Here is a 14,226-nt window from a genome sequence, read left to right on the forward strand (position 1 = left end):
CTTAAAGGCCTTGTGTTCTGAAATCACAATAGACTAAGGTGTTTTGCATAGGAAATGAATTCATAGAAATAATTGTTAATATTAACAATTTCACATAATAATAAGGGAGTTATATGCTGTAAAAGTTAAAAAATAATGGGGTTATATGTTTACCTCCCTCCTGAGAAACCTGTATGCAGGTCAAGAAGCAACAACTAGAACTGGACATGGAACAACAGACTGGTTCCAAATTGGGAAAAGAGTATATCTAGGCTGTATATTGTCACCCTGCTTATTTTACTTATATGCAGAGTACATCATAGGAAATGCTGGGCTGGATGGGTGCGGAGAAAAATTAATAACCTCAGATATGCAGATGACACCACACTAATGGCAGAAAGCAAAGAAAAGCTAAAGAGCCTCTTGATGAAAGTGAAAGAAGAGAGTGAAAAAACTGCCTTAAAACTCAACATTTAAAAAACTAAGATCGTGGCATCCAGTCCCATCACTTCATGGCAAATAGATGGGGAAACAGTGGAAACAGTGACAGACTTTATTTTCTTGGGCTTCAAAATCACTGTGGACAGTGACTGTAGCCATTTAAAAGACTGCATTTAAATGACTGCAGCTCCTTGGAAGAAAAGCTGTGATCAACCTAGACAGCATATTAAAAAGCAGAGACATTACTTTGCCAACAAAATTCTGTCTAGTCAAAGCTATGGTTTTTCCATAGTCATGTATAGATGTGAGAGTTGGACCATAAAGAAGGCTGAGTGCGGAAGAATTGATGCTTTTGAACTGTGGTGTTGGAGAAGACTCTTGAGAGTCCCTTGGGCTGCAAGGAGATCAAACTAGTCAATCCTGAATATTCATTGGAAGTGCTGATGCTGAAACTGAAGCTCCAACACTTTGGCCACCTGATGCGAAGAGCTGACTCATTGGAAAAGACCCTGATGCTGGGAAAGATAGAAGGCAGCAGAAGGGTATGACAGAGGATGAGATGGTCGGATGGCATCACTGACTCAATGGACATGAGTTTGAGCAAACTCAGGAGTTGGTGAAGAACAGGGAAGCCTGGTGTGCTGCATGGGGTTGCCAAGAATTGGACATGACTGAGCAACTGAACAAGAACATGCTTTAAAAAGCTATGCCTTTGACTTGAATTTCTATCTCAAGTCTGTCAGGTATGTTACATAACCGTGGACAAGTTATACAACCTCTCTGAGGATTTTTCCTCATCTATAAAATAAGAGCGATATCACCTACCCTGCAAAGTTGTAAGAATTAGAAGCAATAAAATTTGTAAGATATTTTACATGGTATCTGTTAGGCAGTAGGTGTTTAATAAATAACAATTCTACTGACGTTACCAATATCCATAGTAACTTATCTTCTAGGGGGCTTATCTTCTAGGGCTGATTGATAGCAAATGTTAGCAAGAAGAAAATGATTCTAAAAGACAACAGTGCCACAGTTTTGCGGTGGAAAGTACTTGAAAACAAGACAGGGCTACTTTTGAGGCAGAAATAACTGAAATTCCAGAAACTACATGAGCCAATTTCTTTTCACCAGTGTTTCTCAAAGTGTGACCTGAGATTATCTATAATAGAATACATAGAAGGTCTTCTTAAACATGACAGATTCCTGGACTTTACACTTGAACCACCGAATCAGACTGTTCAGGGGTGAGATCCTCAGATTCTAGAAAGTTCTTCATGTGATTCATGTGCACACTAGAGTTATAAAACCACTGCTTTAGAATAAAGTTATTTTTCAAAGATAAAGAAATAAATGAAGTGGTCTTGTCTTTTTTTTTTTTGAGGTGGTCTTGTCTTAAGCCAAGAAACATTAATGTTATGTACAAATGCTGTAATACAGCTGTTTTCTCAGTGAACAGAGGGGAGATATCAGAGGCGAATTAAGAAATTAATTGCCATGACTGATCTGTGTTGCCTTTCATCTAGCTACTCATTATTTATGAATTCATTCATTTTTCTGTGCAGTGGATGTCCGACACTGGACAAAGTGCACTATAGCCATAGTCTGCAAACTGATAAATGCTCTTCCCAAGGTAGAGTCAGATCTTTGCTACTCCTCAGCTACTCCAGAGATGAATGCCCAAATGATGCTCCTTTGGATCTTGTCCCAGTCAGTCCTACAGTCGAATAACCACAAATAGCCCCACAGCTACTAAATCAGGTTAACAAGTATAGGCCCTGATCAAATGGTCGGCTTAGACATGAATTCTGGCAGAAAGTGGTGGAAGAGGGATCTACTGAGGTGGGATTAAGTTTAAAAGCTTCATTCAAATTAGGAAACATTCCTTTCTTCCTTTCTTCCTTCCTCCATTCAGCAACTTAAGGGAAGATTATTATGGGCTAGTTCAGTTCAGTTCAGTTACTTAGTCATGTCCGACTCTTTGCAACCCCATGGACTGCAGCACACCAGGCTTCCCTGTCCATCACCAACTCCTGGAGCCTACTCAAATTCATGTCCATCGAGTTGGTGATGCCCTCCAACCATCTCATCCTCTGTTATCCCCTTCTCCTCCCACCTTCAATCTTTCCCAGCATCGGAGTCTTTCCCAATGAAAGTTCTTCGCATCAGGTGGCCAAAGTATTGGAGTTTCACCTTCAACATCAGTCCTTCCAATGAATATTCAGGACTGATCTCCTTTAGGATGGACTGGTTGGATCTCCTTGCAGTCCAAGGGACTCTCAAGAGTCTTCTCTGGCACCACAGTTCATCAGCATCAATTCTTTGGCACTCAGCTTTCTTTATAGTCCAACTCTCACATCCATACATGACTACTGGAAAAACCATAGCCTTGACTAGATGGACCTTTGTTGGCAAAGTAATGTCTATGATTTTGAATATGCTGTCTAGTTTGATTACAGCTTTTCTTCCAAGGAGCAAGTGTCTTTTAATTTCATGGCTGTAGTCACCATCTACAGTGATTTCGAAGCCCAAGAAAATGAAGTCTGTCACTGTTTCCATTGTTTCCCCATCTATTTGCCATGCAGTGATGGAATCAAATGCCATGATCTTAGTTTTCTGAATGCTGAGTTTTAAGTCAACTCTTTCACTCTCCTCTTTCACTTTCATCAAGAGGCTCTTTAGTTTTTCTTTGCTTTCTGCCATTACTGTGGTGTCTTCTGTATATCTGAAGTTATTGATATTTTTCCCCACAATCTTGATTTCAGCTTGTGCTTCATCCAGCCTGGCATTTCTCTTGATGTATTCTGCATATAAGTTAAGTAAGCAGGGTGACAATATACAGCCTTGATGTACTCCTTTCCCAATTTGGAAACAATCTGTTGTTCCATGTCCAGTTCTAACTGTTGCTTCTTGATCTGTATACAGGTTTCTCAGGAGGCAGGTCAGGTGGTCTGGTATTCCCATCTCTTTAAGAATTTTCCACAGTTTGTTGTGATCCACGCATTGATTATTAATAAATTTATTTATATTTGGCTGCACTGGGTCTTCGTTGCTGCACTCTAGCTGCGGGACTTTCTAGGGCTTTCTCTAGTTGTGGTAAGTGGGGTCTACTCTTTAGCTGTGATGTGCAGGCTGCTCACTGCAGCGGCTTCTCATTGCAGAGCACAGGCTATCAGGCACACCAGCTTCAGTAGTTATGGTGCTCAGTCTTAGGTACCCCACAGCATGTGGAATCTTCCTGGAGCAGGGATTCAGTCTGTGTCCCCTGCACTGGCAGGTAGATTCTTAACCACTGGACCCCTAGAGAAGTCCTGAATTTTGTTTTTTAGCAGGAATCACAGAGCATAAAGGCCTTCATTGATGGCTCAGCAGGTAAAGAATCTGCCGGTAATGCAGGAGACACAGAAGATGTGGATTCTTTTTATGAGTTGGGAAGATCCCCTGGAGTAGGAAATGGCAACCCGGTCCAGTATTCTTGCCTGGAAAATTCCATCCCATGGATGGAGGAGCCTGACAGGCTACAGTCCAAAGGGTTGCAAAGAGCTGGACACAACCAAGTGACTAAGCAGCAGCAGCGCACAGAACATAACAATAGTCTCCAGTTCACCAATCTGCAGTTTCTGTGGTGGGCCATTAGCCACCCAGCATTTGGCTGGTCCTGTGCTTATCAAGAAGGAGTCTTCCTGTACTCTAGAGAGACTTGACTAGCACACACTACCGGATATCACTGAAATCATAGTCAACTCTAGGCTTGACTAGCTCACATCTCTCCATTTTGGGTCTACCCTAGGTAGTAATGAGCCATCTCTGGAATTTATTTTTGTGTATGGTAAGAGATTCATCTTCTTCCATATGGATATCCAGTTATTCTGGCACCTATTTGTGAAAAGACTTTTTCTCCCCATTGCATTATTTTGGTGTCTTGGTAAAAATCAAATGATCAAATAAGTGGGATCTATTTCTAGGCTCTCGATTCTCCACCACTGATCTATTTGTCAATCCTTATGCCAGTACCATCTGTCTTGATGACCATGCTTTTTATAGAGTATGGGAAGCAGGCCATGGTAAGTCATTCCATTTTGCTCCTTTCTTTGAAGATAGCTTTGGCTATTCTAGGACTTTTATGTTTCCTTATAAATTTTAGAATCAGCTTGAGAACTTAAAAGTGCTGCAATTTGAGTGAGATTGTGCTGAATCTATGGATTTGGAGAACTGACATCCCCTATCACTACTGAGTCTTCAATATGTGAACATGGTATATTCTTTGTTTTTTTTTTAACATGGTATACTCTTTTATTTATTTGAGTGTTCTTTAATTTCAGCAGTACTTTGTAATTTTCAGAATAGAGATCTTACATATCTTTTGTTAAATTTATTCCTAAGTTTTTATTTTTTGTGATGCTATTTTACATTTTTATTTTTTGGTTGCCTGGGATGTTTTTATTTCACTTATATTCTCTTTTTTTAGAAAAAAATATTAAAAGAATAATGAAGGAATTTCCAGGAGCCCAGAGGTTAAACTTGACATGGCTGGACAAACAAAAAAGAAGAATCCCTTTTATCTGAATGTATAATATGAACATGAAATTTCTCACTTTACTGCCTCAAATGTGAGGTGTGAGAGCTATGAGAATCCACCTGCTAATGCAGGGGACGTGGGTTCAGTCCCTGGTCCAGGAGGATTCCAAGTGTCTTGGAGCAACTGGGCCCAGGTGCCGCACCTATTGAGCCCACACACTGCAAACACTGAAGCTCATGCACCCTGGAACCTGTGCTCCGATACAAGAAAAGCCACCACAGTGAGAAGTCCATATATCACAACTAGAGAGTGGTCCTGCTCTCTGCAACTAGAGAAAGCCCAGCACAGCAACGAAGACCCAGTGCAACCAGAAAAAGTAACGATTTATTAAAAAAAAAAAAAAGAATAGTGGGAGACTTACAGATATTGAAAACAGACTTATGGTTACCAAAGGAGAAACATGGGGAGGGGGGAGGGATAAATCAGGAGCTTGGGAGGAACACACACACTCTACCATATCTAAGACAGACAACCAGCTCTATAGCACAGGGAACTCTACTCAGTATTCTGATAGTCTATATTGAGAAAAGAATCTTAAAAAGAATGAATATATGTATATGTCTGAGTCATTTTGCTGTACACCTGAAATCAACACAACATTGAAAATCAACTATACTGCCTAAACTCCCACAAATATTTTTATGAAAACATAGTGGAAATGATTCATTTGTCCATTAATAGAATGGGTAAATAAACTGTGACACAGTCAGACAATAAAAAATGACCAAAAAAAAAAAAAAACCAATACTGATGGAGACCACGACTTGACGCTATCTCATAGATGTGATAATGAGTAAACGAACCAGAACGTATGTACTGCTCATGTGCTGTCTATTCCCATGCTGTATAAAGTTCATAAACATGCAAAACAAATCTATAGTGTTTGTGTCAGAACACTAGTAAGCATCAGCAGCAGAGGGACCACAAGGGTAGCTGGGGAGGAACGCTGCATGCTAGCTACCCAGGTGTGCTCAGGGTGGGATGTTCATTGAGCTGCACACTTTTAATATGTGCTCTCTTCTCTACATGTGCTTCAGTGAAAGTCACACAGAAAGGAATCATCACAATATCCACTCAGTGGGGGCAAGATGTCCCTGGTAAGTGCTGAAAAAGCAGGTTTGGGGCTGTAGGTCCAAGCATGCTTCCCAAACCTGGCAAAGAACTTGAATGAGCACATTCCCGCTGCTGTCGCTGAGTTGTCAGCGACAATGAAGTTGTCAGCTTGGGGACGCCTCTGCCTGGGTTATGCCCTGTATCATGACCTGATATTGGATTATTTATCCATTTATTTATATTCTGTCTTCCCAACTTAGGTGTGATCTCACTGCTGGCACATAGTATATTTACAACAAATATTTATAGGATGTATTTACCTCTGTATCCTTCATTAACTGAGCAGAATTTGCCTTTCTCCTGAATGCATTTTTTCACCTTTATTTTTTTTTGCCAACATCTATCCTCTGATATAGAAGCAAAATAAAAGAAAGAGGAAAATTTTCCCTGTGATGCGAACTCTAAGGATTTACTCTCCTAAGAAGTTTCATATGTAACATCTGACAGTGTTAATTATATTAATCATGTTAAACTACCATCAGTTACACTCATTTCACACGCTAGCAAGATTATGCTCAAAATTCTTCAAGCTAGGTTTCAACAATATGTGAACCCAGAACTTCCAGATGTACAAGCTAAGTTTAGAAAAGGCAGAGAAACCAGAGATCAAGTTGCTGACATTCGTTGGATCATGGAAAAAGCAAAGGAATTCCAGAAAAACATCTACTTCTGTTTCATTTACTATGGTAAAGCCTTCATGTGGATCACAACAAATTGTAGAAAATTCTTAAAGAGATGGGAGTATCAGACCACCTTACCTGTCTCCTGAGAATCTGTATGCCAATCAAGAAGCAATGGTTAAAAATGGACAAGGAAAAACTCATGGTTCAAAACTTGGTAAGAAGTATAACAAGGCTGTATATTGTCACCCTGCTTGTTTAACTTATATGCAGAATGTGTGTGTGTGTTAGTCACTCAGTCATGCCTGATTCTTTACAACCCCATAGACTGTAATTCGCCAGGCTTCTCTGTCTATGGAATTCTCCAGGCAAGAATACTGGAGTGGGTTGCCACTCTCTTCTCCAGGGGATCGTTGCAACCCAGGGATCGAGCCCAGGTCTCTGGCATTGCAGGCAGATTCTTTACCATCTGAACCAGCAGGGAAGCCCTATATGCAGAATACATCATGCAAAATGCTGGGCTGGATGAATCACAGGCTGGAATCAAGATTGTGGGGAGAAATATCAACAACTTCAAATACACAGCTGATACCACTCTAATGGCAGAAAGTGAAGAGGAACCAAAGAGCTTCTTGATGAAGGTGAAAGAGGAGAGTGAAAAAGCTGGCTTGAAACTCAGTGTTAAAAAAACGAAGATCATGGCATCCAGTCCCATCACATTATGGCAAATAGAAGAGGAGTAAGTGGAATCAGGGACAGATTTTATTTTCTTGGGCTCCACAATCACTGCAGATGGTGACTACAGCCATAAAATTAAAAGATGCTGCTCCTGGGAAGGAAAGCTATGGCAAAACTAGACAGCATATTAAAAAGTAGAAACATCACTTTGCTGACAAAGGTGAAGTTTACTCAGTTATGTCCAACTCTTTGCAACCCATGAACTGTAGCCCACCAGGCTCCCCTGTCCATTCTCCAGACAAGAATGCTGGAGTGGGCAGCCATCCCTTTTCCTGGGGATCTTCCCGACCCAAGGATCAAACTCCTGCATTGCAGGCAGATTCTTGACCATCTGAGCCACCAGGGAAGTTGATAAAGGTGCATATAGTCAAAGCTAGGATTTTCCCAGTAGTCATGTATGGATGTAAGAGTTGGACCATAAAGAAGGCTGAGCACCAAAGAATTGATGCTTTTGAATTGTGGTGCTGGAGAAGACTCTTGAGAATCCCATGGATGGCAAGACGATCAAACTAGCTAGTTCTAAAGGAAATCAGCCCTGAATATTTATTGGATGGACTGATGCTGAGGCTGAAACTCCAGTACACTGGCCACTTGATGCAAAGAGCCAACCCACTGGAAAAGAACCCTGATGCTGGGAAAGACTGAAGGGAAAGGAGAGTGGGGCAGTAGAGGATGAGATGTTTAGATGGCATCACCGACTCAATGGACATGAATCTGAGAAAACTCCTGGCGATGGGGAAGGACAGAAGAGCCTCGTGTGCTGCAGTCCATGGGGTTGGAAAGAGTCGGACATGACTAAGCGATTGAACAACCACGTTACATCCACATTACATTCCAGTTATTTTATAACTAGAAGTTCATACCTTTTGACTACCTTCATCCAGTTCCCCAACCCTACCCAGCACAGGCTACCTTCAGTAACCACAAGTGTGATCTCTTTTTTACTAGTCTGTTTATTTGTTTGTTTTTTAAGTATAATTGACCTGTAACACTATTTAAGTTGCTGGTGCACAACATAGTGATTCAGTGGGTGGGTGTGTGCTAAGTCGCTGCAGAAAAACTTCCCTGGTGGCTCAGACGCTTAAAGCGTCTGCCTATACAATGTGTTAGACCTGGGTTCGATCCCTGGGTCGGGAAGATCCTCTGGAGAAGGAAATGGCACTCCACTCCAGTACTCTTGCCTGGAAAATCCCATGGGCGGAGGAGCCTGGTAGGCTACTTGGACTGTAGCCCGCCAGGCTCCTCTTTCCAGGGGATTCTCCAGGCAAGAACACTGGAGTAGGTTGCCGTGCCCTCCTTCAGGGCATCTTCCTGACCCAGAGATAAAACCCTTGTCTCCTACCACTAACCTGCATTGGCAGGCAAGTTCTTTGCCACTAGCGCCACCTGGGAAGCCCAATATTGATATACTTTTGTGCAGGGCAGGGTGAAGATGGTGAAGGGCAGGGAAGCCTGGAGCGCTGCAGTCCACAGATGGGGTCACAAAGAGTCGGACAAGACTGAGCGACTGAACAACAACAAAATTGTGATACTGTGATGAAATAAGAAATACAAATATTTGGTATTCATCCCTTGGCAGGAGCTCTTAATCCACTTCTAATTGCCTAAGGGATAAGAGCAATAAAGATGGAAGGGGTGTCTTTGGTTATTCATAACAAGCTTCTTTCAACCCGCCTATTACTACAGGATAGCTGGTTGCCAGGGGAAACGACCTTGAGACTAGAGGGTTGGATATTTGAGCCCCACCTGCTGACTGCATGGGAGAGGAAAAAGACTAGAGTTCGAGTTAATCAGCAGTGGACAGACCTATACGATGACGTGTCCATTTAAAATACACTCTTAACTGAAAAGATTCCAGAGCTCCCTGGTTGGTGAACGCGTGGAGATGCTGGGAAGGCAGCCCATCCAGCAAGGTCATGGAAGCCTAGCATACCTTCCTTATGCTTCTCTTCCATTTGGCTATTTCTCAGTTGTGTCCCTTTATGTGCTTAGTCGCCAGTCATGTCTGACTCTTTGTGACACAATGGGCTGTAGTCCGCCGGGCTCCTCTGTCCGTGGGGATTCTCCAGGCAAGAATACTGGAGTGGGTTGCCATGCCTTCCTCCAGGGGATCTTCCCAACCCAGGGATTGAACCCAGGTCTCCCACATTGCGGGTGTATTCTTTACCATCTGAGCCAAGAATAAACTGGAAATTTAGTAAGTAAGAGGCTCTCCCACTGGTTTAGACGGTAAAAAATCTGCCTGCAATGCAAGAGATCCTGGTTCAGTCCCTTGGTCGGGAAGATCCCCTGGCGAAAGGAATGGTTACCCACTCCAGTATTCTTGCCTGGAGAATCCCATGGACAGAGGGGCCTGATGGGCTACAGTCCATGGGGTTGCAAGGAACTGGACATAAGTAAGCGACTAACACTTAGTAAGTAAACTGTTTTCCTGGGTTCCGTGAGCTGTTCTAGCAAACTGTGGTACTGAAGAGGACGTATGGGAGCCAGTGATATATAGCTGGTTGGTCCGAAGTACAGGTGACAACCGGGACTTGCATTTGGTATCTGAAGTTTCGGGGGTGGGGGGACACTCTGACGAGACTGAGTCCTTCATGCTGTGGATTGCATGCTGACTCTGGGCAGAAAGTATTAGAACTGAATTAGATCGAATGTCGGGGACTTCCCTGGTGGTCCAGTGGTTAAGACTCCATGCTTCCAATGCAGGGGATGCGGGTTCGATCCCTGGCTACAAAACTAAGGTCCCACATGCTGTGTGGTGCAATCAAAACATAAAATAAAATAATACAGGGAGAAACCATGTCAGTCCCAGTAGAATGGTTACAGTCAAAAAAAAAAAAAAGGAAAAAAAATTGAATGTTGGACACCCAGTTGATATCCACAGAGAACCGGAGAGTTACTTGATGTGAGAAAAACTCTCACACATTTGGTGGTTAGAACTGAGTCTGTGAGTAGGATAAACTTTTTTTTAATATATAAAAACATAATGTTTGTATATTAACCTTGTATTTTACAACCTTGCTAAATTCACTTATTAGTTCTCATAGCTGTAAAGGAAAATCAACCCTTTGGAAAACAGTCTAGCGGTTACTCAAAAGGTTAAACATAGTTACCAAATGACACAGCATTCCACTCTTCAATATATATACATAGGTTAAATGAAAACATATATCCATACAAAAAGTTATATATGAATATTCATAGCACTGAAATAAAACTCATATTTTATAACAAGACAAGGAAAATTTGGGGACTTCTGTGGCAGTCTACTGGTTAAGATTCTGCTTCTACTGCCGGAGGTACAGTTGATCCTTAGTTGGGGAGCTAAGATCCCACATATATATGCTGCACGCAGCGTAGCCAACAAACAATAAAACAAGACAAGAAAAATTAAAACCTAAACATTGTCTTTGTCCATTTGGTCCTCCTCCCTCCCCTTTAGTGGGTATTGTGTATCTGCATTAACTAGACCTCCTCAGAGATAACACTCCTTAATCTCATTAAGGGTCATAACTCCTCAGGAGATAACCTTCCTTCTTAATCCTATGACTCGTGACTCACCCACTGCTTGCATTGCACCTGTAGACCTGGATTGTGTAAACTGTCAGTGTTACATTCCTCAGTCTCAAAACCATATATAACTGTGCTTTGACCTCTAATGGGCAGCAGAGCCTGGAGGAGGGCATGTCAACACACTCCAGCATTCTTGCCTGGAGAATCCCATGGGCAGACGAGCCTGGTGGGCTACAGTCCGTGGTGGTGGTTGTTTAGTTGCTGTGTCTGACTCTTGCAGCCCCATGGACAGTCCATAGGGTCGCAAAGTTAGTTGGCCACGACTGAAGCAACTTAGCACGCATGGAGACAAAAAGTGGAGCTGTGGTTATCTGCAGATGGATAGATTGGAGGAAACGGGGAGTGGTTGCTAATGGATATGGGGTTTCTTTGGGGGATGAGAAAAGGTTCTACAGTTGATTGTGGTGAGGGTTGCACAATTCTGTGAATATACTAAAACCATTGAATTGTGTATGTTTGATAGGTACATTGTATCATATATGAATTATATCAATAAGGCTGTCATTTAAAAAAAGAAAATCAGTATCACTTGCAATAAACAGAATGAAAAGCCAAATGCAAGATTATTAAACACTAGCTAGATATTTACATCTACTCTCATTGATTGAAAAAAGATAGGATTCAGAAGTGTCTTTTCTTTTAGGTCTCTCATTAGAGAGATGATCTCAAACAGTTTTTCACTTAAGTTACTAAGGAACGGAAAAGAATTGAAAAAAAAAAGGGGGTAATTTCTTCACTCTGTGGTTCAGAGGTTTTTGTGACATGTCGACTAGTTACCATCAAACTGCATATACCTGTAGTATCCATCCCACCCTTGGGGCAAATTGAGGGGCAAGATTCAAAGCTGAAGTATAGCACTGAGTGTACGGCACCTGCTCCATCCACTGAAGCAATTCTTACTAAGTGGCACAGGAAGGGACATCTAAGCATTTCGGTTATCACTCTAAAACAAGCCTGTAAAAGTGATGCCAGGTGGGTTTAAGGTGTCTCTTAAAAATGGAGGGGTTTCTGTGGAAAAAAAATGAATTGAAATAGGAACCAGCTGCCTTGTGCTGAGATACTCCATCACAGAGTTCTGACCCCCACCAGCACGTTGCCATCAGCCAGTAAAAAGAGACCAAAAGAAGAGAAGAAGTCCCTTCTTCCACACTTTGATGTTTAATGAATTAAGTTTTGTTTCAGCTGAACTCTCTCAAAAACTTCCTCAGCAACGCTGGGTAGAACTAGACTCAAAGCTACCGGGTTTCTAGGAAACTATTAAGAGACAAAAAAAAGTGTAGTGATTGCATACAGAGCAAGAGGACTTGAAGTTAGGACTCCTGCTGGGCAATGAAAGGGCCTACTCTTACTGTAATAAGTCCAAATTCTGTTAAGTGTTGCAACACTTAATTAAAAGGGTGGCCTTTTAATCACTAGTGTTGAAAGGTGGAGGTGGCTAGATATGTTGAAAGCAACTTTGATTACAGGCTTAGCATGTGTCTATCAAAACAGAGACACAACAAAAAGGGCAGGAAACTGAAGACAGCTTTCATTCGACCCAATGTGTATATTGGTAGAGTTATGTCTGTTGTTTGCCCAACAATTGCCATCCTATAAGGAGCATCTAGGAGCATGTGTATCTAGCATGTAGTAGGCATTCTGATTACATGAGCAAGCGAGTGAATGTGAGAATGGAAGAGGACTCCTGGCCACTACAGAGAGCAAGCACAGTAAAGCTGTTGCTCCTAAGAAATTCCAACTCAAGAGACGGGCCACCCTTACACACATTTAAAAATCAATATAGGGCTTCCCTGGTGGCTCAGTGTTAAAGAATCCGCCTGCCAATGCAGTGTTCGATCCCTGATCCAGGAAGATCCCATATGCTGCAAATCAGCTAAACCCATGAGCCACAACTACTGAAGCCCTCACACCCTGGAGCCCGTGCTTTGCAACAAGAGTAGCTCCCACTAGCCACAACTACAGAAAAGCCTGCTCAACAACAGGACCCAGCACAGCCAAAAATAAATAAATGAAATCCATATAAATGTAATTATTGGGATTTCCCTGGTGGTCCAGTGGTTAAGACTCCATGCTTCTGCTGCAGGCGGCTTGAGTTCAATCCCTGGTTAGAGAACTAAGATCCCACTTGCCAGGCAGCACAGCACCCTCTCCAAAAAAAGAATTTATCATCAAGAAACAAACATGGAACATGCGTATTTAGCTTCATTCCCTCCCCAAACTCTGCCAAAACAATAGCATATATAACTTGACATGGAAAAAAGAGAACTGAAAAGGGAAGAGAAGAGCTGGGTCAGTTTTTGAACGTGGAAACTGGTGATGGTGGGGGCTATGATTTAGCAGAGAAGAGGAAGCTGAAACCTAAGTGTTGACTCTGGCAGTACACTACATTTCGAAAGCATATTAAAATGACCTGTAAGATAAAAAAACAAGTATGGAGGCCTGGGTCCCACTAGGCATAAATAGTTCAAAAATATCTCTGGGTATATGGCAGTTCCTCAAAAAATTATATATAGAATTATCATATGACCCAGCAATTCCACCTCTGTGTATATACTCCAAAGAAACTAATGTAGGCACTCAAACAAATATTTGTATATTCTGTTCATACTGTTCATAGTAGTATTATACACAGTAGCCAATAGCTGAAAGCAATGCAATACAAGTGTCCACTGATGGACGGATAAACAAAAATATATATACAAAATATAAATACACACATATATAGGAATTGTGTATATTGCAGGCAGACTGTTTACCATCTGAGCTACCAGGGAAGCCCTTGTACCATATCATGTGTGTGTGTATGTGTCTGTGTGTGTGCTCAGTCTCGTCCAACTCTGCAACCCCATGGACTGTTGCCCACTAGGCTCCTCTGTCCATAGGATTTCCAGGCAAGGATACTGTTGTGGGTTGCCATTTCCTCCTCCAGGGGACCTTCCAGACCCAAGAATAGAACTCATGTCTCCTGCGTCTCCTGCACTGACAGGCAGGTTCTTTACCACTGAGCCACCTGGGAAGCAGTAATTTATATATTTTTATATATTCATATAAATATTTTTAATATTATTTAACATATATAAATTATATATAATAATATATATATTAATGGCCTGTAAGATAAAGACCTGTAAGATAAATAACCTGTAAGATAAAGAAACAAGTGTGAAGGCCTGGGTCCCACTGAAG

This window comes from Ovis canadensis, chromosome 11 (assembly GCF_042477335.2).
Source record: "Ovis canadensis isolate MfBH-ARS-UI-01 breed Bighorn chromosome 11, ARS-UI_OviCan_v2, whole genome shotgun sequence".
In the NCBI taxonomy this organism is placed as follows: Eukaryota; Metazoa; Chordata; class Mammalia; order Artiodactyla; family Bovidae; genus Ovis; species Ovis canadensis.